At 47.4% G+C, this 24,208-nt stretch overlaps 1 protein-coding gene across 2 annotated transcripts in view; it reads left to right on the top strand.

The window, feature by feature from the left end:
* The window catches only part of VPS41 (VPS41 subunit of HOPS complex), a 1,668,740-nt gene that overhangs the window by 1,494,938 nt on the left and 149,594 nt on the right, over nucleotides 1-24,208 (top strand). The gene's annotated exons all lie outside the window — the stretch shown is intronic.

Below are 24,208 nucleotides of genomic sequence, written 5' to 3'. Positions count from 1 at the left end.
ACCTGTTAGCATGCCTAGTCTCGGGCGCTTTAAAGATAACCATCACATCACTTTGCCTGCTCTCTACTATACACCATCATTCAACTAGATCACTGCTATACCCCTGATTAATTCGGCCTAGCTGTTCACATACGAATACGGCCCCAAGAACACCTCATCACCCTAATAAAACGCAGCTAGCCGAGCACATTCCGGCCTAGTTGCTCACATATGCGTCCTTCAGGCCTAACGCAGCCAGAGCCCAGTCTGGGTGTCCACCCACCAGACTGCAAACATCCAACTGATACTTTAGCACCACACCTAACGCTAGGACGCAGCTACCATAAAGCAATTACATCAGCTGCACACACGTACCCTACAACACTATCTCTCTCTATTGACCAGAACTGCGGTTCCCAAGAGCGTTCAACCTACCAGCGCTTTGAGGTCATACCAATGATATATAGAGCGCTATATAAATGCCAAGTAACATAACATAACCTGTCCTACGTGTCTTCCTCAGGGGGCGGAATTTGCTTTACAAAGCCAGAGGCCTGGTCCTCAACCCAAGCCTGAGCACACTCAATCTTTATGAAAGGCTTCTGTAAGGCTGAGGTAAAGGCACTCGGACCTCCCGATAGAAGTCATTAAGGTTTCACTTTCTGCAAGGCCAGCTATGAAAAATTATACAGCTACCATTGGAAAAAGATCTGCACGCTCGCTTCCATCTGGCAAAGGACTTCCTTTTACTTCTTAACATCAGCGACCCCCAGACCACCTGTTTCATTTGCCTCCTGCAAGCCCCTAACTATCGCCTCCCGCAATAATACGTAACTTTGCCCATGCCCAACACGGCACGACTTTGGAAATGTCGTGTGCACTGTTTCACTTTTCCGCAGCGCAGACATATGGAGTCTAACTTTCAAAAATCACCACCTGCCTTCCATCAACCCACCGTTGCACGTGTATCTCACCCTTTGAAACCTCGGAAACTACGCTACTAGACCTTCTATCTCTACCGGCACCTGTCGTGTCATGACTATTATGAACGTTCTTAAAACATATCTTACTTATCTGCTTGCTTGTTCCCAAAATGTGTTCACAGCATTCACTGTTTACCATACTTGTTTGGTCAACCCAGCTACTGTAAACGTATTGCACCTTAGCCCTGTTGTAACCATGCTGACCCTAAACTTGAGACCACTGTGACTAATGTAATTGCACTGTATCTAGGCTTCTGTGCTTATCTTGAATCTAGACAGCTATGCATACATTAATCCTTGCCCTGTGCTCATGCTGACCCTAGCCTTTATGACCACTGTGACCACAGTAACAGTATTATTGCATTTAGGAATCTGCGCCTATTCTGATTTTAGACATTTGTGCATCTGTGCCTACTTTGATTCTAGATAGCTGTGCATACTTGAATCCTTGCCCTGTGCTTATGTTAACCCTAGCCTCTGTGACCACTGTAACAGTTTTGCACCTAGGCATCTGCGCCTATCTTGAATATAGATATTTCGAGTGGATTGTGTCCTCCAACGTATTCCTCATCTTAGATGTATTCCATCCAGCTTTGCTGCTCTTTAGAAATTTTTTCGGCAGAGGGCGCTGTGCGTCGATGTCGTCGAGTCGATGGACCCTCGAAGGCCTCCGTCGAGGGCGACGTCATCGGGTGTATAAGTAGCACGCGCGGCGCCTGTTGGCCTCAGTTCTGTTTTTCCGCAGTTACGTTGCTTCGAGTTCTGTCAAGAAATATAATATAACGAGAAGTAATTATGTCCTCGTCATCGACGCCGACCACGACCCCGAGATCGGGTTTTAAGAAATGCAAGTAGTGCGGCTCAAAAATCTCGATCACGGACCCGCACCGCGAGTTTTTGTGGTGTCTCGGGGAAGGGCATGACATGGAGGCCTGTTTGAAGTGTCAGGCGATGACGGGGAAGGCCTTGCGAGAAGCTACAGGTAGGTCGGAAGGATCGAAAAACTTCTAGCGTCGAGTCGAGACCCCATGGGGAAAAATCTCCTCGACGCGAAAGGCATCGATCTAGATCCCGAAGCGATTCTCATCGCTCGTCATCTTCGTCAAAAAAGTCGAAGAAACCACGCTATAGGTCTCCCTCCACCTCGTCATCAGACGAGTCTCTGAAAATGAAATGCCCCACAAAACATTCGTCTACTGAAAAAGTGGGAAGCATTCAGGGTCAAAATGATGGAGGTGTTTGAGAAGGCAAAGCCTCGGTCCGCGCCTTCTTCGGAAGCCGTCCGGGAGCGTCATCGCTCCGACACTCGCGCGCCCTCAAGCCCGGGTGATCGTAATAGGGAGGATAGAGAACCTTCCAGGATGCCGAGCAATAAATGCTTGAGTCGACCGCTCGAGGTAACTGACGCCGTTCGAGACCTATCACACCTCGAAGGGTGCCTCGATGCCCTCGAAGCAGACCCTGTCGACGACCACTATGTCATTGATGCCGTCGATGCCTTTATCGACGTCGACGCCGAAACCCTTGGCGCCAAAGGCTCCAACCAAGCCAGGGCAGCCAGAAAAAGAGAAGGAGAAAGTTACAAAACATGTAATTTCTTCTGAGCCTGGTACTACACCTCTTCCTCTTCCTCCTCTCCCAGAGAAGGTTTTCAAGCCTCTCCCTAGGAAGGAGTTTTTCAAATCCTTAACCTCAATTTTTGAGGAACAGGAGAGATCCGAGAAGGAAAATGTACCTTTTGGATTGGAATATGGCACCCCAAATGTCCCAGAATGCTTGATCTCAGAGGAAAGCAGAATGAGGGATTTGGTGGAGTCTTTACACAATGCATGTGGCATTGACACCTCTCCTGAGAATGACTTTGGTAGACCAGATCCATGAGAGCATGCCAGTCCATCTTACCGTCAGTTAATGACCAAGGTGGTCGATTACTTGGGATGGGCTAGACCACCAGCCCAATTCGTCCAGGACGATTTAACAGACATATTGGACCATGGTCCCACTGAAGACCCAGTACTACCTTTTCATGTAGCCTTACAAAACAGGGTGGCCAAGAATTGGGAAACTCCGGATTCTATTCCTCCGGTAAATAAATCCCTCGCATCAAAATACCGGCCAGCCAGTAGTGACCCCGGCTATCTGTCAAAACATCCAACTCACGTGAGTTTGGTCATACAGGCAGCCATAGCTTCCAACAAACTTGCATACCCGTCTATCCCTCCAGACAGGGACGATAAGTGGATGGTTGGGCACGGAAGGTATTTTCAGCAGGGAGCATGGCATTAAAATCTGCCAACTCCACATGTGCCTTGGCAAAATTTTTGTACACTCTGTGGGAGTACATCGCTATGCCAGAAGGGGAAGAAAGGGAAGGTTTCCTAGCCATCGTTGGAGATGGAAAGGAGGCCATGCAGGAATCCCTTCAATCTGGATTGGACACTGCGGATAGTGTAAGCAGGTCCATGGGCACTAGCACGGTAATGCGCAGGTTTGCTTGGTTATGGAAGTCGGGTTTTGCACCAGACGTACAGAACAGCCTCCTGAACATGCCTTTTGACGGGTCTCACCTTTTTGTCAACAAGGCTGACGAGAGAGAGGTTGCAGACCTCAAAAGCAGCGGCCAAATCTTTAGGAGCAGCTCCTAGCCTTAGCCTTTTCGTGCACAAGGGCAATCATGGAGGGGACGATCCTATCGTTATTACACCTCAGACGGGAAGACGAGAGGAATGGCCAGTCAAAGGGGCCAAAGAAAGGCCACTCGTGGTGGACGAGGAAAACGTGCTAAGCCAGCTCCAGCTGCAGCCTCTTTGCCATCAGCAGCTGCAACATCCGCCACAAAACCACTTTGAGGACTTGCACCACAAAACACCTGTAAGGGGCAGGCCGTCGCAGCATCTGCAAGAATGGCGAGCCATTACTTCAGATGTTTGGGCTCTAGAAATAATAGCCCAAGGCTATTGCCTTCCTTTTCTAAAGCAACCTCAAAGCAATCCACCAGGGAGACACCTGTTGAAACTTTCAAACCCTGCTGGAGAAAGGTGCTATAGAACCAGTACCTGCAGCGGAGAGGAACAAGGGTTGGTACTCCCCGTATTTTTTGATCCCCAAAAAGGACGGAGGATGAGACCCATTTTGGACTTCAGGAACTTGACCAAGTTCCTCAGGAAGGACAAGTTCAAGATGGTTACCCTTTCTCAGATCCTTCAGGCCCTTCAACTCCATGACTGGTTGGTGTCATTGGACCTCGAGGATGCTTATTTTCATGTGTCGATTCATCTCAAACACAGAAAATCCCTGAGTTTCGTAGTTGGCGACTCACACTATCAGTTTCGAGTCCTGCCATTCGGGTTGACCTCCGCCCGAGGGTCTTCACCAAGTTAATGGTAGTGGTGGCAACGCACCTCAGGAGAGGGGGGATTCATGTCTACCCCTACCTGGACGATTGGTTGATCAGAGCGTGCTCTGCCGAGCAAGCACTGGATCATCTGAAAGTCACCTGCCACTTCCTCCACAAACTGGGCTTCTCCCTCAATTTAAAGAAGTCACAGATGACACCTTCCCAACAGCTTCAGTACATAGGAGCTGTATTAGACACATCCTTGGGAAAGAGCTTGCCTCCCAAGACGAGGGTTCAAGACATTCTTCAGATGGTTTCCAAATTCCAAAATGCCCAAAATCTCCAGGCTTACGACTTTTTAAGGTTGCTCGGCCTCATGGCATCCTGCATCTATCTGGTGCCAGAGGCACGGTTGAGGATGAGATCCCTTCAATGGGCCCTAAAGACTCAGTGGTCCCAGTCCTCGGGTCAAATGACGGATCTTCTTCAGATTCCGAACAAGGTCAGACAAGACCTTCTATGGTGGACCTGTGCAGAGAACATCCTAAAGGGAGAACCTTTTTGGCAACCATGGCCGGAGATCACAGTAGTGACGGACGCCTCACTCCTGGGGTGGGGTAGCACATGCCAACGATTTACAATAAACGGTTGTTGGTCTCCATCGGAGTCCAAACTACATATCAACCTTTTGGAGCTGAGGGCAATCAGACTAGCGCTGAAGGCCTTCCTGCCATCTGTCAGGGGAAAGAATGTCCTGATAATGAAGGACAACACAGTGGCCATGCACTACCTAAGCAAAAGAGGAGGTGTGTGGTCACTATCCCTGTGCAGAGAGGCAATGCAGCTCTGGTATTGGGCGATTCAGGAAGGAATCTCTTTAACGGCAATTCATCTAGCCGGGGAAGAGAATATGACGGCAGATGCTCTGAGCAGGCAAAGCACGGTGTCCCACGAATGGGAATTGGCTCAGGAAGTCATTCAAGAGATCTTCGCCCTTTGGGGAACCCCTCAGGTAGACCGATTCGCAACCAGTACCATTCCCGTCATTCCTCAGGTCATCAGGACGCTGAGACGATTCAGGAACCGCATGATCCTAATTGCTCCGGATTGGACCAGGAGAACGTGGTATCCGGACCTTCTAGATATGTCCATCTGTTCTCCAGTACGTCTTCCTCAGAGAGAGAACCTTCTCTCTCAAATGGAAGGTCAGGTTCCCCACCCAGAGGTCAGAACACTCAACCTTCATGCTTGGTATCTGAAAGGCTGAGATACAGGGATTGGAACCTTCCAGATGATGTTATGGAGGTGTTGCTTTAGGGAAGAAGGCCAGCAACAAAGTCTCTCTACCGTTGCCGTTGGAAAAAGTTTTGCAACTGGTGCAGGGAAAAGAATGTCGATCCTTCTCTATGTTCTATTCCGGAAGTACCATCTTTCCTTCTGACCCTAGCGCACAGAGGTCTGAATATCGGAACAATAAAAGGTTACCTTGCAGCGCTTTCCATTTTCAAGCGCTCATCGGAAGAATGCTCCTACTTCAAAATTCCTTTGATAACACAATTCTTAAAAGGACTCACTAATGCGTTTCCGCCTCACCCATTTCAAGTACCGATTTGGAATCTAAATTTAGTCTAAAAATTCTTAATGTGTGCCCCTTTTGAGCCTATGCACAGATGTCCATTAAGATTATAAACATGGAAAACAGCCTTTTTAGTTGCTCTAACATCAGCAAGAAGAGTGAGCGAATTGCAGGCACTGTCTTCTGGGCCACCCTAAACTGTGTTCCATAAGGACAGAGTTGTATTGAGGGTTAAACCATCATTTTTACTGAAGGTAATATCTGATTTTCTTTTAAGTCAGAACATTGTTTACCCTCATTCTATCCTCCACCTCATCCTTCTAAGGCGGAAGAAAGATTACACAGACTGGACCCAAAAAGAGCTTTAAGCTTTTACATCTCTAGACTTTCTAGGCTTAGAGTGGACAACCAGTTGTTTAAGGGCTACAAAGGAAGAAAACTGGGTCAATCAGTAACAAAACAGACAATTTCACGCTGGATCGTGCTTTGCATTTCAGAATGCTACAGACTAGCACAAAAAGACCCACCAGAAGGGTTAAGGGCTCATTCCACCAGAGGCGTCGCCTCTTCCACAGCCCTTCAGAGAGGTGTCCCGATAAGGTCCATTTGCGAAGCAGCAACTTGGTCTTCACTTCACACCTTCTCAAAATTCTATAGCCTGGATGCTTCCCAGTCTAGAGAGCTGGGAGCTGAATTTTGGAAAAGCAGCGTTTTATTCCGCCATCTAAAGGCATTGGTGAAAGAAATCTGACCCCTCCTCCAGAGGAACGATGCGAAATACTGCTTTGGGAGCCTATCTAAGATGAGGAATACGTTGGAGGACACAATCCACTCGAAGAACAAGTTACTTACCAACTGGTAACGTTCTTTCGATTGGATGTTCCTCATCGCCCTCCCAACCGACCCCTCTGTAGATTTTTTCCGGGTTATTGCCATCTCAAAATCTTGCAAGGCTGATAACTGTCTGCTGGCACAATCTACACAGTACAAGATCACAGATACAAAAGAGGGGCAAAAAAGAACTGAGGCCACGGGCGCCACGTGTGCTACTTATACACCCGATGACGTCGCCCTCGACGGAGGCCTTCGAGGGACCATTGACTCGACTACATCGACGCATGGCGCCCTCTGCCGAAAAAATGTCCGAGCTGCAAAGCTGGATGGAATACATCTAAGATGAGGAATACGTTGGAGGAACATCCAGTCGAAAGAACGTTACCAGTTGGTAAGTAACTTGTTCTTCTGCATCTGTGCTTACTTCGATCTTAGACATGTGCACATTTCAAATCTAGATATTTGTGCATCTGCGCCCATTTTGAGCCTAGATATCTATGCATTGGTGCTTATCTTGAATCTAGATCTCTGCGCATCTGTACCCATTTCGAATTTAGATATTTGTGTATCTGTGCCTACTTTGAATCTAGATATTTGTGTATTGGTGCCCATTTCAAATCTGGATAGCTGCGCATACTTTGAATCTAGCTCCTATGCCTATGCTGACCCTTGCCTCTGTGACCACTGCATCAGTTTTGCATCTAGGTATCTATGCCCATCTTGAATCTAGATATTTGTGCATCTGCGCTTACCTTGATTTTAGACATGTGTGCATACCTTGAACCTAGCCCTTATGCCCACACCATTGTGAAATCACGGTATCTAAACATCTGTGCCACTATTGATTCATTGCTATCACTCTACCCTAGATAGATCGTCCATATCCATCTACACATCTGCCACAACCTCCGCGATACTGCCTCACCTAGCCATTGACACTCGCGTTTCAACACCCCCCACTAACTTTAATGCCACACTTAACACTAGCCAGCCACGTCACACACAAACTGTATATGCCTCTGACCTACACTGTCCTACTGAGGACTATCCTATACCTTTTAAGGATACTAGACCATACCATGCCACATACCTTGCCTTCATCAACGCATGCATATGCAACACTCCACAATAAACCCCTTTGTCTAAATGGCCCGATTACAAGACCTTGTTGTCTCCTCCAAAGAAACCTCAAGCTCCACGCCAGACTTCCCAAAATGTATGAACCTCTAGACAACATTTCATATCCTCCGCCTAATAACACTACTAGAAACCTAAGAGGCCAGCAGCCTTACTCCAAAGCCCCCTCTCACAAAGTTACCAACACTCAGCACCCACTCCAACTCAACAGCCAAATTAATCGAGACCACAACACCCACCCTAGGCGCACCCTCAACACACAGGCACTACCCTTGGAGCCCACACAGACTTGCATAAAAGGAGCTCTAATAAACACCTGTTCTATGGTGGCCCACGCTAACGAAATAGCCTATCTTCTCCTCATGGAAAAAAATCGATTTCCTCGCTATCACTGAATCCTGGCTGCACTCAGCAGCCGGCCCAGCGATCATGCTAGCCATCCCCAAGGACTACACCCTTCTAAGAATAGATTGTACCATCTCTCGAGGCCATAATTGCTAAAACTAGCTTAGCGCTTAGACTCGCACCCCCACTAAATGTAGACTCCTGCGAATCCCTCACCGCCAAGCTGACCATCTCCGATACCCAGACCTCATATACAGACCTCCAGGCCCACTAGGCTCCTTTGAAGAAGATCTTACTAATATCCTGTCTGACAACCTTAAAAACTCCTCACAGTGCCTTCTCTTGGGAGACCTTAACCTTGGCTTCAAAGACCCATCAGATCAAAACGCTACGCAGATCAATGATTCCCTTGAGAAATTAGGGTTCCCAAAAGGTAACAGGTGCAACCCATACTAAAGGTAGAACCCTCGACTGGATAGCAGAGTAAAACTGCCAGACCTCCATCACCTCCTCAATACCGTTGCCCTGGACCGACCACCACCTGATCTCCTTCTCCCTAGAGGTGACAGCCCCCCTACAAACCGATAGCATAGCTCCTGCCATTCCCACTAGAAACAAAAAAATATTACAACCGACAAACTCGTCCCCCTGATTCTACCTTGAACACTCTTCCTGCCCTCACAGACCCATTCATCTTAGTAGAAGAGTACAACAAAGCAATGCTACCTGCCCTAGACACCATAGCACCATTGAAAGTCAGAAAGAGTAAACCGAAAAAAACACGTGAATACTTGGCTCTCTCCCCACCTGAAAGCAATCAGACTGGTGAAGCGCAAATGCGAACAAATGTGGAGACTAGAGCCATCTGACACCAACAAAAATAACCTTAGCAAACTAGCTTCCCTTTACAAAAAAAAGAGAGTATCCTTGCCAAACAAGAATCATACAACCTGCGCATCACTCAAGCCAACTCTAATACTAAGAATTGTTCACTGTCCTCAAAGAGATAGAAACGCCTATCTAAGCCCCAGATACTTGCCTTAAAGACAAAGGTTGGTGCACCAGTATTCAGAACGCCCTATCTAGCAAAATATTGACCCTCCAAACCAAGATCAATAATAAAAAAGAAACCCTCCTCCTCGCCCCTAATCCAAACAATCTCTGCACCTGTGCCCCTGACCACCGAGCCTACCATTCCTCCCACCCTACTTACACCCCATTTCCACTTCAAGAAAGTATCCATCTTTGAAGTTGAAAGTCATCCTTACCCTCAAACCATCTAATTGCCACGGTGACCCTTGCTCAGCACAAATCATAAAAGATGCTGCACGTGACCTCTCCCCATTTATTACCAAACTTATAAATGCTTCCTTCTCCACTGGCACCATTCGCCACAACCTGAAACAGTCATGGGTCCTCCCACTCCTCAAAAAATAAACACTTGACCCCTCCATACCCACAAACTATCTTCCTATCACCACAGTCTGTTCCTGCTTAAAATCTTAGACAAGGTGGCGTACCTCCAAATCCAACAATTTCTGGAATGCAACCATCTCCTAGGAGTGCCTCAGTCAGGTTTTAGACCACACCATGGAACGGATACTGCGCTCATCGACCTCAAAGCACAAATGGACGCCTTGAGAGGCAATGGTAAGAGAGCACTATTACTGCTACTTTCTCTATCGGCGGCTTTCGATTTCGTCGACCATAAGATTCTCTGCAACCATTTGGACTCTGCCGCTCACTTCTCACAAGAAGCTATAGGATGGATTCAATCCTTCATTGAAAATAAAACAATGCAGGTCTTCTCACCCTCAGCAGCCGCTGACCCCATACCCATCACCTCCGGTGTGCCCCAGGGCTCCTGCGTTTCTCCTACTCTGTACAACATCTTTACGAAGCCCCTTTGTGATGATCTAGATGGCCTGGGTATCACCTACTCTAACTATGCGGATGATGCACAGATCCTCATCCCGTTGACAGGAGATTACAAGGATTTGGCCTTCATGAATAGAGTGTACCTCATCATCCAAGCATGGATGGCCTCTCATGGTCTATGCCTGAATGATGACAAAACGGAACTCCTCATTCTCGGCACCCCTGCTAACCTCCACAAACTAGGCCATCTCTACTCGAATTTTAAAATGGACAACAATGACATCACAGGAAGTCAAAACCCTTGGATTCTATCTAGACTCTACTTTAAACTTCAAAAACAAGTCAACTCCATTGCCTCAGCTACAGCTTACACCTGCAAGCTCATCAGAGCAGCAACCCTTCCTTTCACCTAATAACTGCATTACCTTAGCAAGAGCCCTTGTTTTATCCAAACTGGATTATTTTAATGCTTTATATGTGGAGAGTAATAAATACATTACCAATAAGATCCAGATTCTTCAAAATAATGCCCAGAGACCAGCCCTAAGCATCCCCAAGAAAGCCCACATATCTGACTTCAGAAGATCCAACAACTGGCGCTCTACAAAAGTTCAAATTCTTCTCAAAACAGCATCCCTGACACACAAATGCCTACAGCATGCTGCCCACAATACCTCATTGGCAGATTCTCCAGACAATCCTCCAATCGTCCTTCGAGAACAGCCAACGCCAACCTCCTACTAGTGCCTAGATTTAATCGTATAAAGACTGGTGGAAGCAGTTTTCCGGTCAAAGCTTCCCAATACTGGAACTCGCTCCCACCGACACTAAGAGAAGGCCTACCCTATCTTCGCTTTAGATCCAACCTTTTCCACTGGATAAAGGGAAATTACATTTGACACCTTACTACATTCAGACAACACTACTTGCCCTAACTCTATGCACTGTATATATTTGTTTTCTTGATGTAACCTGCCTTAATTATGTATATAATGTTTGCTGCTCTACAGCAATGTAACCAAAGCTGAACAACCCTCTTTTGCCTTCTGCGCCCTAATACCCCCGGGTCTGGCGCGCATATAAATAATAAAACAAAGACTGGTGCAGGGACAATTGAATAGATCCCCTTTTGTACAACACAGCATCTGTCCTATTGTTCTTACAACACCTTGCCTGGCAGGGTCTCCAGGTGCCTGGTGTAAAGGGCTACCTTGCTGCCCTGTATGTTCTAATGAATTCCTTCCTGCTCAGATTCCTCATCTTTGATAGCTGTCTCCCAGCGCAGCTGCCCTTTGCATAGCACAGCTCCATGTCAGCTCTGCCAGATGCCTCTAAGTGACCTGTGCCAGATATGACGTTGTGGCGAGTATATATTAATGCACTGTGAACTTTGTTCATATTTTCTCATTGTTTGGGAACATGTCTACTTTGAAGTTCTTAGCTTCTCGTTTTTAACGTCATTCCGAATACACCGAAGTCCTCTGGTTTTAAATCCTGCATCGACTGCAGAAGTTGGATATCCATCTCAGATCCTGGCTGAATCTGGCTTTATTGCCTCAGTGAGAAGCATAACATGCAGGATTGTGGGTCATGCCAGTTGATGCACCCCAAGGCACTTTGTGAACGGGATGCAAGATTGTTCACCCTTCTTTCTTCACAAGAAGGGTGACAAACGGACTTGTTCAAGGTCACCCGTAGCAAAGCACCGTACCGAAGAACAACCCTTGGTCTGCATGGACAAGAAGGAAAAAGAAGCATTTTTTGTTATTAGTCACCTCTGTCTTTTTAAGTTTTGCAATCGCTTGTGCAGCGGCTCTCTCCTTAAGTCACCTTGTAAGGAGGCGATACACTTTACTGGCTTTGATATAGTACTTCCTGTCTCAAATTGAGTATGTTTTTCTCTTCCCATTTAGAGCGACATTTGCAGATACAAGCATTCACAATATATTTTGGAACAAAAGCGAAACCTTGTCATTGCAAGGCACAGATGTTTTTCTAGATAAGGGCACTCAACAATGCTATCTTCATGAACATTGGTATCTTCCCACGCTCCCGCAATCAAAGAGGGCAACACGGTTAGAACTGATATTCAGATGGTTATTAAAATTCATCCCGATCATTTGATTTGCCTAGAATCTGGTGAAATCATGGACCTGGCCACCTCAGAGCTGGAGAGAGTCCTGTGCAATTCAATTAGACCTATTCTTTCTGAACAGGCAAAGGAACCAGTCTGTAATTCAGAGATCAGGTCTCAGGTCCTTGTTTAAGCTTACTCGGAAAGAAGTTCTCATGTTGGTTGACAGTGGAGCTGACTACAACCTCCTAGGCAGGGATACTTTGGAGAATATTTTTGCAGAAATGCGTTGTCAAGGAAGCATCCGTTAAGGCGAATGCTTATGGGGAGAACCCTATTCACATAATTGGGCAAATGCCAGCAGTTCTGGAATTGCAGGGTAGGTTGGTTGATGGGAAAGTATATGTAACAAACGTCATTGGAGATTTGCTCTCTTGGAGCAGTCCATGTCCTAGGAATTAATCTTGACTCCAATGCCAGTCAACCTGTGTACACGACTGCTGCCAATGGCAAAAGTGTGATTGACGTTTGCTCCAAGGAGAATGATTTGGGTGAATGTTGCAAGGATATTCCCACCTGGGCACCACATATTTTTCAATACAAGGTAAGTTGTTTCTCCAAGTTTATGCACAAAATCAAACGTAGGTCTGGATTTGTTCCGATAGTAGCTAAGCTCAGGCCGGTCCCATTGGCCTTAAAGAAGGAGGTGGAGGTAGAACTTGAACACATGACTAGGGCAGGAGCTATAGAGCCCAACAAAGTGTCAGAGTGGGTTAGCCCCATTGTCATAGCACGCAAAGGAAACCGGGCTGTCAGGTTGTGTATTGATCTTGGGGGACTCAACAGGTGTGTGATTTCGGAAATGTTTCCATTGCCCAAGATCAATGAGCTCATATCTGATCTGTCTGGGGCCAAGGTATTTTCGTGGCTTGATTTGAAATCCGCTTACCACTACACCCAGACTCACGTGATTTCACAGCGTTCATTACCCACATTGGAAAGGGACGATATTTCTTTGATCTGCCAAGTGTGATGAGGAATTTTGTGATGTGAAAAGTGTAGTGTGCATGCACCAGTACTGAAGGGTTTCAGGGAGGGGCTTAAGACAGTAGTACACAGTGATGCCAGCGACCTTGGACTAGGTGGGGTATTACTGCAAGAGGATGGCAATCGTTAGTAATCCACAGTGGGCTTTGCCTCGAGGGCCTTGAGGGATGTGGAAAGGAGGTATTCAGTGATTGAGCAAGAGGCTTTTGGCTGTGATCTGGGCTATCGAGAAGTTCAAAGTGTATTTGTATGGGAGTAGTATTGTAGTCTTGATGGTGTGTCTCGGAGGATCATGCAGTGGGTGACTCGAGTTCAGAGGTTGAATTTAATTGTTGAGCATGTTGAAGGAAGGAGGAACCCTGTTGCTGATGCCTTGTCATGCATTCCAGTCAGGAGAGATAACAATGTGCTGGAGGATGACTAGGGGGAGGAGATAAATGACATTTTTAGTGTTGATGCGCTGGCAGAAGGGTGGATGAGGGCTTGTGAGGATGATGAGGTGTATCAAACAGTCAAACTCAATGTTTTGGAGCGTTGGAGGGGAGGTGACGTGTCTGTAATGAAGAGGTTTAAGCGAATCAAAGACAAACTGTCCATTCAGAGAAATATGAAGAGGGACTGGTCAGAGAGCCCCAGGGTATTGATCAGCCTTTGAAGAGAGTCCTGAGGGCTGAACTGGTTCCCTACCCCACCTACCTTATTGTGCATGAGAATGACAGAGGTCTGTGACGCAGCCTGGATTTGCGGCTTCTGAATTTGTATCTGTCGTCCAGACCCTGGACCTGAACAATTGGCTAGTCTCCCTCGATCTCGAGAATGCTTACTTCATGTGGCCATCCACAAGAAGCACAGGATGTACCTGAAGTTCAAGTTGGGGAACTGCTACTACCAGTTCAAGGTCTTGCCTGTCTGACTTTCTTTGGCAGCCAGGGTTTTTACCAAGCTGCTGGCAGTGGTGGTGGCTTGCCTCAGAATGGAAGGCATTCACTTTTTCCCTATCTGGTCGACTGGCTCGTCTGTGCCTGCTCCCCAGTACTTACATTGTCCCACCTGTTCCAGACTTGCAGCCTGTTGCACAGCTTGGACTTCTCCCAGAACTTCAAGAAGTCTCCGATTGTACTGTCTCTCCGATTTATCAGAGCGGTCTTGGACACTCGCCTGGGCGGGAGATTGCCACCTGAGATCAGAGATGCAAACATCTAAAAGATGGTCCTAGTTTTACAACCACAGACAAAAGTTCCAGCCCTAGATTTTCTATGATTGCTGGGTCATATAGCCTCCTGCATCCTTGTGGTTATGGAGGCCTAACTGTGCAGGTCGTCACTGCAGTGGCTTCTGAGCTCACAATGTTAGCAGTTTGAGGGACAAACTTTGGACCTTCTTCTGGTCTCAGAGAGCATGTCTGGAGTCCTGGAATGGTGATACGTGAAGGACAACCTCCTAAGAGGCATGTTGTGTTTCCTTAACCTTGGCCACAAGCAACTCTAGTCATGTATCTGGTGCTGGAGCTTTGGGGCGCTCGCCTCATAATCTTACGGTAAGCGGACTGTGGTCCCAAACAGAGTGCCCCATCAGAGTGCCAGGAGCACATTAATCTGCTGGATCTGAGAGCGATTCGGCTGGCAGTGGTTGCTTTCCTCCCCTTTTTTACATTTTTTATATTTTTTAAATCCTCTCTGTAATGGTCCCACAGTGTAGAAATGCAGATTTTAGTTATTAGGCATATGTAGGCCTGTTCATGTGTAATCCCCATTCCACAAACATTTTGGGCTGGAATCAAAGGAGAATATGAAGTCCCTACTCCGATTGCATCAGCTATCCTGTACCAAGCTGCACAAGTGAAAGAAACAATATTGATCACTGTTAGTTTATGCTTTATAGTCTCTAGTATTGTCGTCTGGAGTAACTCGGGAGCTGCGACAGCCCTCTCGATCTGAACATGTGATCGTGAAGGTCTTGTTTCATGCCAAATCAAGAAGAAATGGTCAGAGCCACCCAATAATACCTTTCGAAATCCAGGAGTGCCACCCTACCTTTCACATACGTTTGGGACAGAGTGTTCCAATTGACTGTTATTTCCCAGCCCAGTGAAATTCCAACAGAATTCCACAGAGCGTGAAAAAAAGAAATCCCAGGTGGTAGATAGGGATATTCAAAAATAAATGGAGGGCTTTCGGCTGGAGAATAATCTTTATTGCTGTAATGTGCCCATTAAGGAGAGCAGTAGACCATGCCACCTCTGTACCTGCTCCTTGATTGCCTCCATCGCTTGACCATAATTTTCCCGGAAGAGCACATCCGGATCTTGAGAAATTTCAATTCCCAAGTATTTGACATGGTCCAATTCCCACTTAAACCCTAAGTTGTCAACGTGGTTCGAGTTAGGGGAAAAATCACAGATTTGCCATTATTCGTTTTCAGACCAGAATGTTCCCCGAATCTGGTCACTTGTCTCATTAACGGGTTTAAGGATCCTTTATAAATAGTGCTATATAATCGCATAAAGCAAAATCAGTTTATAGGAATAAAGCTGAATCCCTCTATGCAGGTTTTGCTCTCGCAGTAAGCCGCAAGAGGTTCCATGGCCAGCGCAAACATTAATGGGGGCTTTCCTTCGCTATGTGAAGGCCAAAACTGTATTGGTCCTGAAGGACAACACTGTTGCCATGTATTACATCAACAAGTGAGGTGTTGTAGGCTCCTTGCCTCTGTGCAGAGAAGCAATCCAATTGTGATTTTCGGATTAGGAGAAAAGCATATCTCTGACTGCAGCCCACCTGGCCGGTAAGAAGAATGTGCTGGCAAATGTACTGAGCAGACAGTCAACATCCCAAAAGTAGGAACTCTGCCAGGAAGTACTGGAGGATATTTTCTCCTATTGGGTACTCCTCTAGTGGACCTCTTTGCTTCCACTATGAACTCAAGAGGAGGGTCCTGCACCCAAACCTCCACAGCCTGAACCTTCATGTCTGGCTGCTGAAAAGCTAGGGTATAAGCAATGGGATCTGTTTTAGGACGTTCTGGACGTACTCTTCTTGATATCGTACCAAAATACTGAAGCTGAAAATCCTGAACATGAACATGCCAAAGATTTTGCAAGGCATCTCACTGCAATTATATGGCTTAGGGTAATACCAATTATTGGGGAGTGTGAGGAGGGGGATGCGGGGTGTCGCTCCCTGCATATAATTGCAGTGACATGTGTGAAGAAAAGCAAAATCGACATTTTCGGATTTGGAATTTTCAGTTCACAGTGATCACACGGATCCCTCTTCCCTGCTAGAAGAACCGCCATCAAATTCATATATGCCTGAAGATGCCGTAAGTTCTCTGCTTGGTGCCCGGAGAGGGATCTGGACCTCTGACTCCACATCCTCTGTTCGGCATTTCCTATGTCTTTTGTCCAGACGGGGCTGTACAGTGAAGGGATATCTTGCCATTTTTATTTTCAAGAGGACCCCGGAGCAACAATCCCTTTTCACGATCCACAGTCATGCAATTCATATGGGATCTTTCTAATAGGATTCCCCCATGCCAGTTAGTTGTCCCAGCATGGGTTTTAAATTTAGTGTTATTGTTTTTGATGGGTGCTCCATTTAGCCTCTTCTTTCTTGTTAGTTAAGATACTTCACCCTTAAGGTGATTTTCCTGGTCACCACCATTTCCGGTAGAGTGGTGAGTGAGCTCCAGGAGTTGAGCCTCCCTACTTGGTTTTCTTCAAAGAAAAGGTGACTTTGAGAGTTAAACCCTCGTTCCTGCCGAAGGTGGGTTCAGACATCCATCACTTTAAAAGATCTGCCTGCCTTCTTTTCTCTGCCTCATCCTTTCAAGGCAGATGAGCATTTCCATTGGCTGGATCTTGTGAAGGCCCTCAAGGGAGGCCAGAACAGATGACCAGATTTTCGTTGGTTACGCTGGTACCTGTACTGGCAGGGCTGTGACCAAACAGATCCTGTCTAAATGGATCATTCTCTGCATTTCAGAATTCTATGACCTGGCTGGCAAGGCGGTCTCTGAGTGCTTCGGCTCACTCTAGCAGAGGCTTAGCCGCCACCTCAGCTTTGCAACGTGGAGGCCCTGTTCTTTAGATTTGCCCAGCAGCTACATGGGCTTCCTTGCACACATTTGCTGAGCATTACTGTTTGGATTTTATGTCTGGTCAGAATGCTTGTTTTGGCAAAAAAGAAAACATCAGAGTTTTCTGCTTTAGGTGGTTTCCCTACTACCCTCCCTACTCCAGGTTATTGTACTGATTTGAAAGTCTATCAAGATGAGGAATCCGTGGGAGGAAGGAGTCCATTAGAAGAAAACATTACTTAACTCTCAGTAATGTTCTTTCTGATGGATGCACCTCCCATGGATTCCTCATCGTCCTCCCGAACTCCCCCTCTTGGAGGTTAGATAGTTCACCTTGTTTCTGCGTCCACCAGAGTGCTAGGAAAAAGGGTGAAACTGATGTCACGGGTGCAGCGCCTATATATATATATATATATATATATATATATATATATCTGAGGCTTGTGGAATCTGCTTCGATCACATGCTGTGCTGTGCATAGGCCGAGATCTAGTGGAAGCTGCAGAGTATTAGTTTGTTTTTCGACACTCGCAAATGGACGTTGACACAGGGCGTGCCAGTAATACTATCCCTAGTGTGACGTCCACTGTACCCATGATCCCCCACGCGTGTATGACCCTCAGATTGTTTTTTTTTGCCATACTGGTCGGAAGCATCACGCAGAGTTCCCTGGCCTTAGCCATAATTTTGCTAAATATCGTAATATTTCACCATTTTCTTCACCTCAACGTCGAGTCACCGACCTTCGACAATGGACGTTGACGGAGAAGGAAAACAAACGTCCACAGCTGCACAACGGAATTGGGCCTTGGAAGGGCTCTGGTCTCGGCCCTGCAAGTAGGGAGAGTGGGGGGTGGTACATACTCTACACTCTAAATATATATAGACATTTCTTATATATTCCTACACACGCTAGCCCGCTGCCAAAGGGTGCGTATGGAGGGTACCCCTTTCCAATTCTGCCCCAAGTGCAACCGCACGTACCCTTGGGTTGACAGACACGCCACATGTAACCTCTGCTTGCTGACGGACCACCCCGAGGCCAACTGCAGAGCGTGTAGTCGGTTTAAACCGAAAACCCTTAAGGACTGTTCGACCAAACGTTGGGCCCACCACGCCAGGCAACAAGAGGCCATGGCAGCGGAGGGCGCCTTCAGCGATGGCAGCAATGTCGTGCTTTCGGACGGCAAGGGCAATGTGACGTCGAGAGACAACCAAGCGCAAGTCCCCGACCTCGAAAGGTTGTCCGGCAGGGCAGCTATGGGGAAATCCCCCGGCGACACAAGCGCTACCCACACCACCAAACACGCGAAGTCCCACCGAGACTCGATGCGCACGTCGAGTTCTCGGAAAGAGGCACACAGAGAACGGTCCACCGAATCGGTGTCCTCTGGGCGTTATCGATCTAGATCTCCGCATGACTCCAGGCAGCCATCCACTGTTGCCAAAGGTGCCTCGCTCCCGAAAGTAATGGAGGTTCGATCGTCGGAAGACGATGCCGACCTCTATCCCCAGGCCGCACTCCAGGAGTTGGCGTCGGCAGACCGCGTGACGGCTGTTCCCGAGTCCCGCTCTAGAGATAAGGGCACTACCCCCGAACCTCGACGCCAGACATCGAAAAGCTCCGAAGGGGTGACAACACAGGGGAAACATTCTTCCACCCACAGAGAGGGGGAAAAACAACAAAAGAAGCACTCTCAACCTTCTTCTACACCTCAGAAGCAGTCGGACAGGTCACAGTCTTCTACTCCACAGAAACAGACAGACAAGTCTCAGTTCTCTGTCATTTTACCCAAGACCCCGGCACAAGGCCATAGGTCCAGCCAATATAAAACAGGGAAACCCTCCCAGGAAAGAGTAATTCCCAGCTCTAAGGAATGGTCGAGTGACGACATAGACAGAGTTATGTCTAGGATATCAGCCTTGGCAGACTTCTATGCCAAGAATTCTGAGCACTTCCTCTCCTATACCCCTGACGGGGCTACACCCTCAGGCTCTAGGGACACAATACCCCCAAGTGAGAAGTCCCGGTTTGAAACACCAACACAAGGTCGATCTTCGGACCCTTTCTGTGTACAGCCCTACTCTCAATATGAGGATCCACCTTTTAGTGAAGATCCAGATTTGGGCACGTTGGGAGACCAAACTGGGACGGGCTACTATGGGGATGACGAGGACCAAGAGGAGGATGAGGATGACCCAGAAACTTACAGGGTAGACTCCCCAGTAGACAAGGAACCCCCGGTTACCGACTCCCCTGTCGACAACCAACCTTTCCTGAATGAAGTTTTGTCCAGAGCGGCAGAACACTTCCACGTTGACACCGAGGGAGCACAGGAAGAGAGGGACGTGCCGAGGAATTAGTGGGAGAAAGGAGACCTGTTGCCCTGGCCATCCCTATCCTCAAATCTATACAAAGGAAAATAGACCCTTCCCTTGTAAATCCTAACCTCAACAGGGTGGTAAACCCCAGGATAGAGAAACTATTCAAGGCAGCCCAATCAGACCCGCTGTACATAAGGGGGCATCTGAAACCAGACTCCCTGGTAGTGACACACACCCAAAAGAGGGCAGGAACGCCCCTATCATCCTCTGAAGCTCCTCCCGACAAGGAGAGCAAAAAGATTTATGGTTTGGGTAGGAAAGTTGCTTCCACTTCCGCTTACCAGGCAAGGATCGCCAACTCGACCACCCTACTGGCGAGTTACAACTGCCACCGGTGGGAAGAAGTCGCGGCACTCATCGACTCTGCCCCAGAACCCTTAAAAAGCCAGTTGGCAAGGGTTGCGTCGGAGGGAAGAGTCGTGTCCGGTTGCATCTTAAAAGCAACCTTTGATGCCGCGGACAACGCCGGCAGATTGATAGCAGAAACCACTGTTATCAAAAGACATGCTTGGTTACGGCAATCTGGGTTCAAACCCGAGACCCATGCATCGTTAATAGATAAACCGGTGGAGCCTGATCTACTGTTTGGCAAGGCGGTAGAGGATGTGCTAAAAAATGCCAAGGATGAGTACGAGACTCTTAAATCCTTGGACCAATTAACCAACAAACCCCCGTATCAAAGGGGGAAATGGGAAATTTCATCGCACACGCGGCCAAAATTCCCAGAGAGGCTCCATTTTTTCCCAGGGGCAGGGTACACCATGGAACAACAACAACCAGCAGTTTACCCGGGGTTATGGCAGGGGTAACGGAAGAGGTTGTGGTAAGGGTAGAGGCAGCGGCACGACTCCCCCAAAACAGTGACGTTCCGTTCAGGGTCCCTTCTCACGCATCCCCAGTAGGGGGACGCATTTCCAACTTCACCCAAGCTTGGGAAGGGATCACATCAGACAGATGGGTGCTGTTCAGTGTCCGCAGGATACTGCATACAACTTTTAGAGTGTCCCCGAAACCACCCTCCACGACAATAAGTACACTCATTAGACCATCAGAAGATCCTCCTCGAAGAAATCGCCAATCTTCTAGCAAAGGATGCGATAGAACTCTTCCCGGGACACCAGGTAAACAAGGGTATTTATTCTACTTACTTCCTTGTGCCAAAAAAAGATTTGACAATGCGCCCAGTATTGGACTTACGGCCTGCAAACAAGTATGTCAAGCCCCAAAAATTTCGCATGACTATTCTCCAAGAGGTAATCCCCCTCCTAAAAAAGGGAAATTACATGGCAACATTGGACATGAAAGATGCCTATTTTTATATTTCCATGTTCCCAGCGCACAGAAGATACTTGCGCTTCAGGGTGGACAGTCAGCACTACCAGTTCAAGGTACTGCCCTTCGGGATAGCCTCGGCTCCAAGGGTAGTCACCAAGGTACTGGCGGTGTCGGTGGCACACCTATGCAGGGTGGCAATCCCAGTGTTCCCTTACCTGGACGACTGGCTCATCACTTGGGAGACCCCAGTAATTTGCAGAACAAACATTCAAAGAACGATCGACCTCCTCTTCGAATTAGGTTTCTCCATAAACGAGAAAAAGTCAAGTCTGGTGCCAAGCACCTCCAAACAGTTCCTAGGAGCTGTCCTAAACACTCAAGTGGGGTTGGCCTTTCCATCAGAGGAAAGAATTCTGAAAATACTGCTGCAAATTCTGCAATATCAGGCCGGTCGGCAGATTACGATACGCAAAGCAATGCGGTTGCTGGGCATGATGGCGTCATGTTTTTACCTGGTCTCGCACGCGCGCCTGCGCATGCGTCCCATGCAGGAATGGTTGGCGAAACAGTGGTCTCAGGCAAGTGGTCAGTGGGACGATCTAGTGATCGTTTCGCCAACACTTGTACAAAGCCTTCACTGGTGGACAAGAGAAAATCTGTCCAAGGGGAAACCCTTTTACGATCCTGACATACAGGCTATAGTCACAACGGACGCATGCCTGTCAGGGTAGGAGCACGCCATCTCCACCACACAGCTCAGGGTCTCTGGTCTCACTCAGTAGCCAAGAATCATATCAATCTGTTAGAGCTTCTGGCAGTATTCAGAGCGCTTCAAGCGTTCGAGCCCTACCTGTTGAACCTGTCAGTGCAGATCCGGACAGACAGCACAACAGCCATATTTTACCTGCAAAAACAAGGAAGGACTTGTTCGCCAAATCTGTCCAAGCTTGCACAGAAAATTTGGATATGGGCACTCAAACGGAACATCTTCCTGTCATCGCAACATGTTCCAGGGGATCTCAATTCTCTGGCGGACGCTTTGAGCAGAGATCCCCTCCCAGAGGAACATGAATGGTGTCTACACAGAGAAATCGTAGAAGATCTCTACTCTCAGTGGGGTTTCCCCACTATAGACCTATTTGCCACAAATGAAAACAGACAATGCCCAGGATTCGCATCAAGGCTCCCCGAACCAGACCCCCAGGGGAACGCCCTAGGGATGAACTGGTCAGGGATGTTTGCGTACGCTTTTCCACCAACACCTCATCAGGAAGGTGGTCAACAAGATGAACAGAGAATAGATGACGCTCATCCTAGTTGCTCCCATGTGGGCGAGACAACCGTGGTTCCCGCACTTACGCAGACTAGCGGTATGCGAACCCATCAAACTCCCGGGCTGGCACAACTTACTGTCCCAGCACTAAGGTCAGAAGGTGCATCCTCAACCCAACTCAATGAACCTGGCAGCATGGCTCCTGAGGTCATAGAGTTCGGACATCTCAATTTACTGCAAAGATGTATGGACATCCTAAGAGAATCTAGGAAGCCAAACACGAGGCACTGCTACTTTGACAAATGGAAAAGATACGTTATCTTGTGCGAGAGTAAGCAAATCAACCCAGTTGATTGTACTCCTTCCACAATTGTCACATACATGCCCCACCTGCTGGACGCAGGTTTGGTTTTTAATTCACTGAAGGTACACCTGGCAGCTCTGTCAGCATACACCACCTCCCATAACAAGGTGTTGTGGTGGAAAGTACCAGTGGTTAAAGCCTTCATGGAAGAAGTAAAGAGACTTCACCCTCCAATTTCTAACCCACCACTAGGATGGGACCTTAATGTGCTGCTATCTAAACTCAAGGGACCCCCATTCGAGCCCATGCATAAAAGCAGTCTCAAACACCTGACATATAAAACGGCCTTCTTAGTAGCAATTACATCTATAAGAAGGGTCAGTGAAATTCAGGCTGTCGGTGCAGGATCCTTTCTTTACGGTTCATAAAGATAAACTGGTTTTACGTACACATCCTAGGTTCTCACCTAAGTTTTTATTTCTAAATTCCACGTGAACCAGTCCATCGAGCTTCCGGCTTCCTTCCAAGACCCACAAAGCTCGGCTGAGGTGAAACTACACACCCTAGATGTGCGTAGAGCGGTCCCATACTATGTAAACAAACCCAGACCGTTAAGGAAAACAGACCAACTATTTGTCTCCGTAGATACAGTCAAGGAGGGAGATCGCGTCTCTAAAGGTGCCATCTCTAAGTGGATTGTTAACTGTATCCAGCTGTGTTACTCCCTTTCTGAAAAGACTTTGCCTTTCACGCCAAGAGCCCACTCTACAAGAGGCATTGGGGCCACTCTGGCTTTCATTGCAAATGTATCCCTTGACACCATTTGCAAAGCAGCTACTTGGAACTCTATTCACACATTTTCTCAACACTACTGCATTGACACCCATTCCAGGACAGATACTCAAGTGGGACAAGCGGTTCTAAGACATTTATTTGCTTATGACCCTTCTCACTTCCCACCTCCTTCTTCTAACATTGCTTGCTAATCTATGCACAGCATGTGATCTAGGCAGATTCCACAAGCCTCAGAAGGGATACATTACTCACCGTAATCGTATTTCTGATGCTTGTATCTGCTTAGATTCACATGCGTCCCACCCTTCCTCCCCTCTGAGAAAAGGCGGTTGGTTGCTTGTAGTCTTATCTATCTATCTATCTATCTATCTATCTATCCATCTGCTTGGATTATCTGTACTCGCGCTACTCCTCATGCTACCTCATGTCAGAAAAAAAGCAATCTGAGGGTCCTACACGCGTGAGGGATCATGGGTACAGTGGACGTCACACTAGGGATAGTATAACTTGCATGCCCTGTGTCGACGCCCTTTTTCGAGTTTCAAAAAACAAACTGTAATACTCCGTAGCTTCCACTAGATGTTGGCCTATGCACAGCATGTGAATCTAAGCAGTAACAAGTATCAGAAATACTATTACGGTGAGTAATGTATCCCATATTGGCCCTAACATCATGTCCAGCACATAGCGGTTTAAGGCTTAACCCACGTGAAACCCTGCTCTGTCCCTTGGCAGCGGAAACATTTCCGAAGAGCAGCTACACTACGAGATAGATATCAAGGATGAGGAATTCATAGGTGGAAAATCCATCAGAAAGAATATTACTGAGAGTTAAGTAATTTGTTGTTCTTCAACTTTCTGTCTTCTGCTTCTGGTGGAGACCACCTTCTTAGCCTCCCCCTTCAATTA

Source organism: Ambystoma mexicanum, chromosome 5p (assembly GCF_040938575.1).
Source record: "Ambystoma mexicanum isolate Mex_15411 chromosome 5p, UKY_AmexF1_1, whole genome shotgun sequence".
Classification (NCBI taxonomy): domain Eukaryota; kingdom Metazoa; phylum Chordata; class Amphibia; order Caudata; family Ambystomatidae; genus Ambystoma; species Ambystoma mexicanum.
The sequence above is the reverse complement of the archived record's forward strand: the minus strand, read 5'-3'. Positions and strand labels throughout refer to the sequence as shown.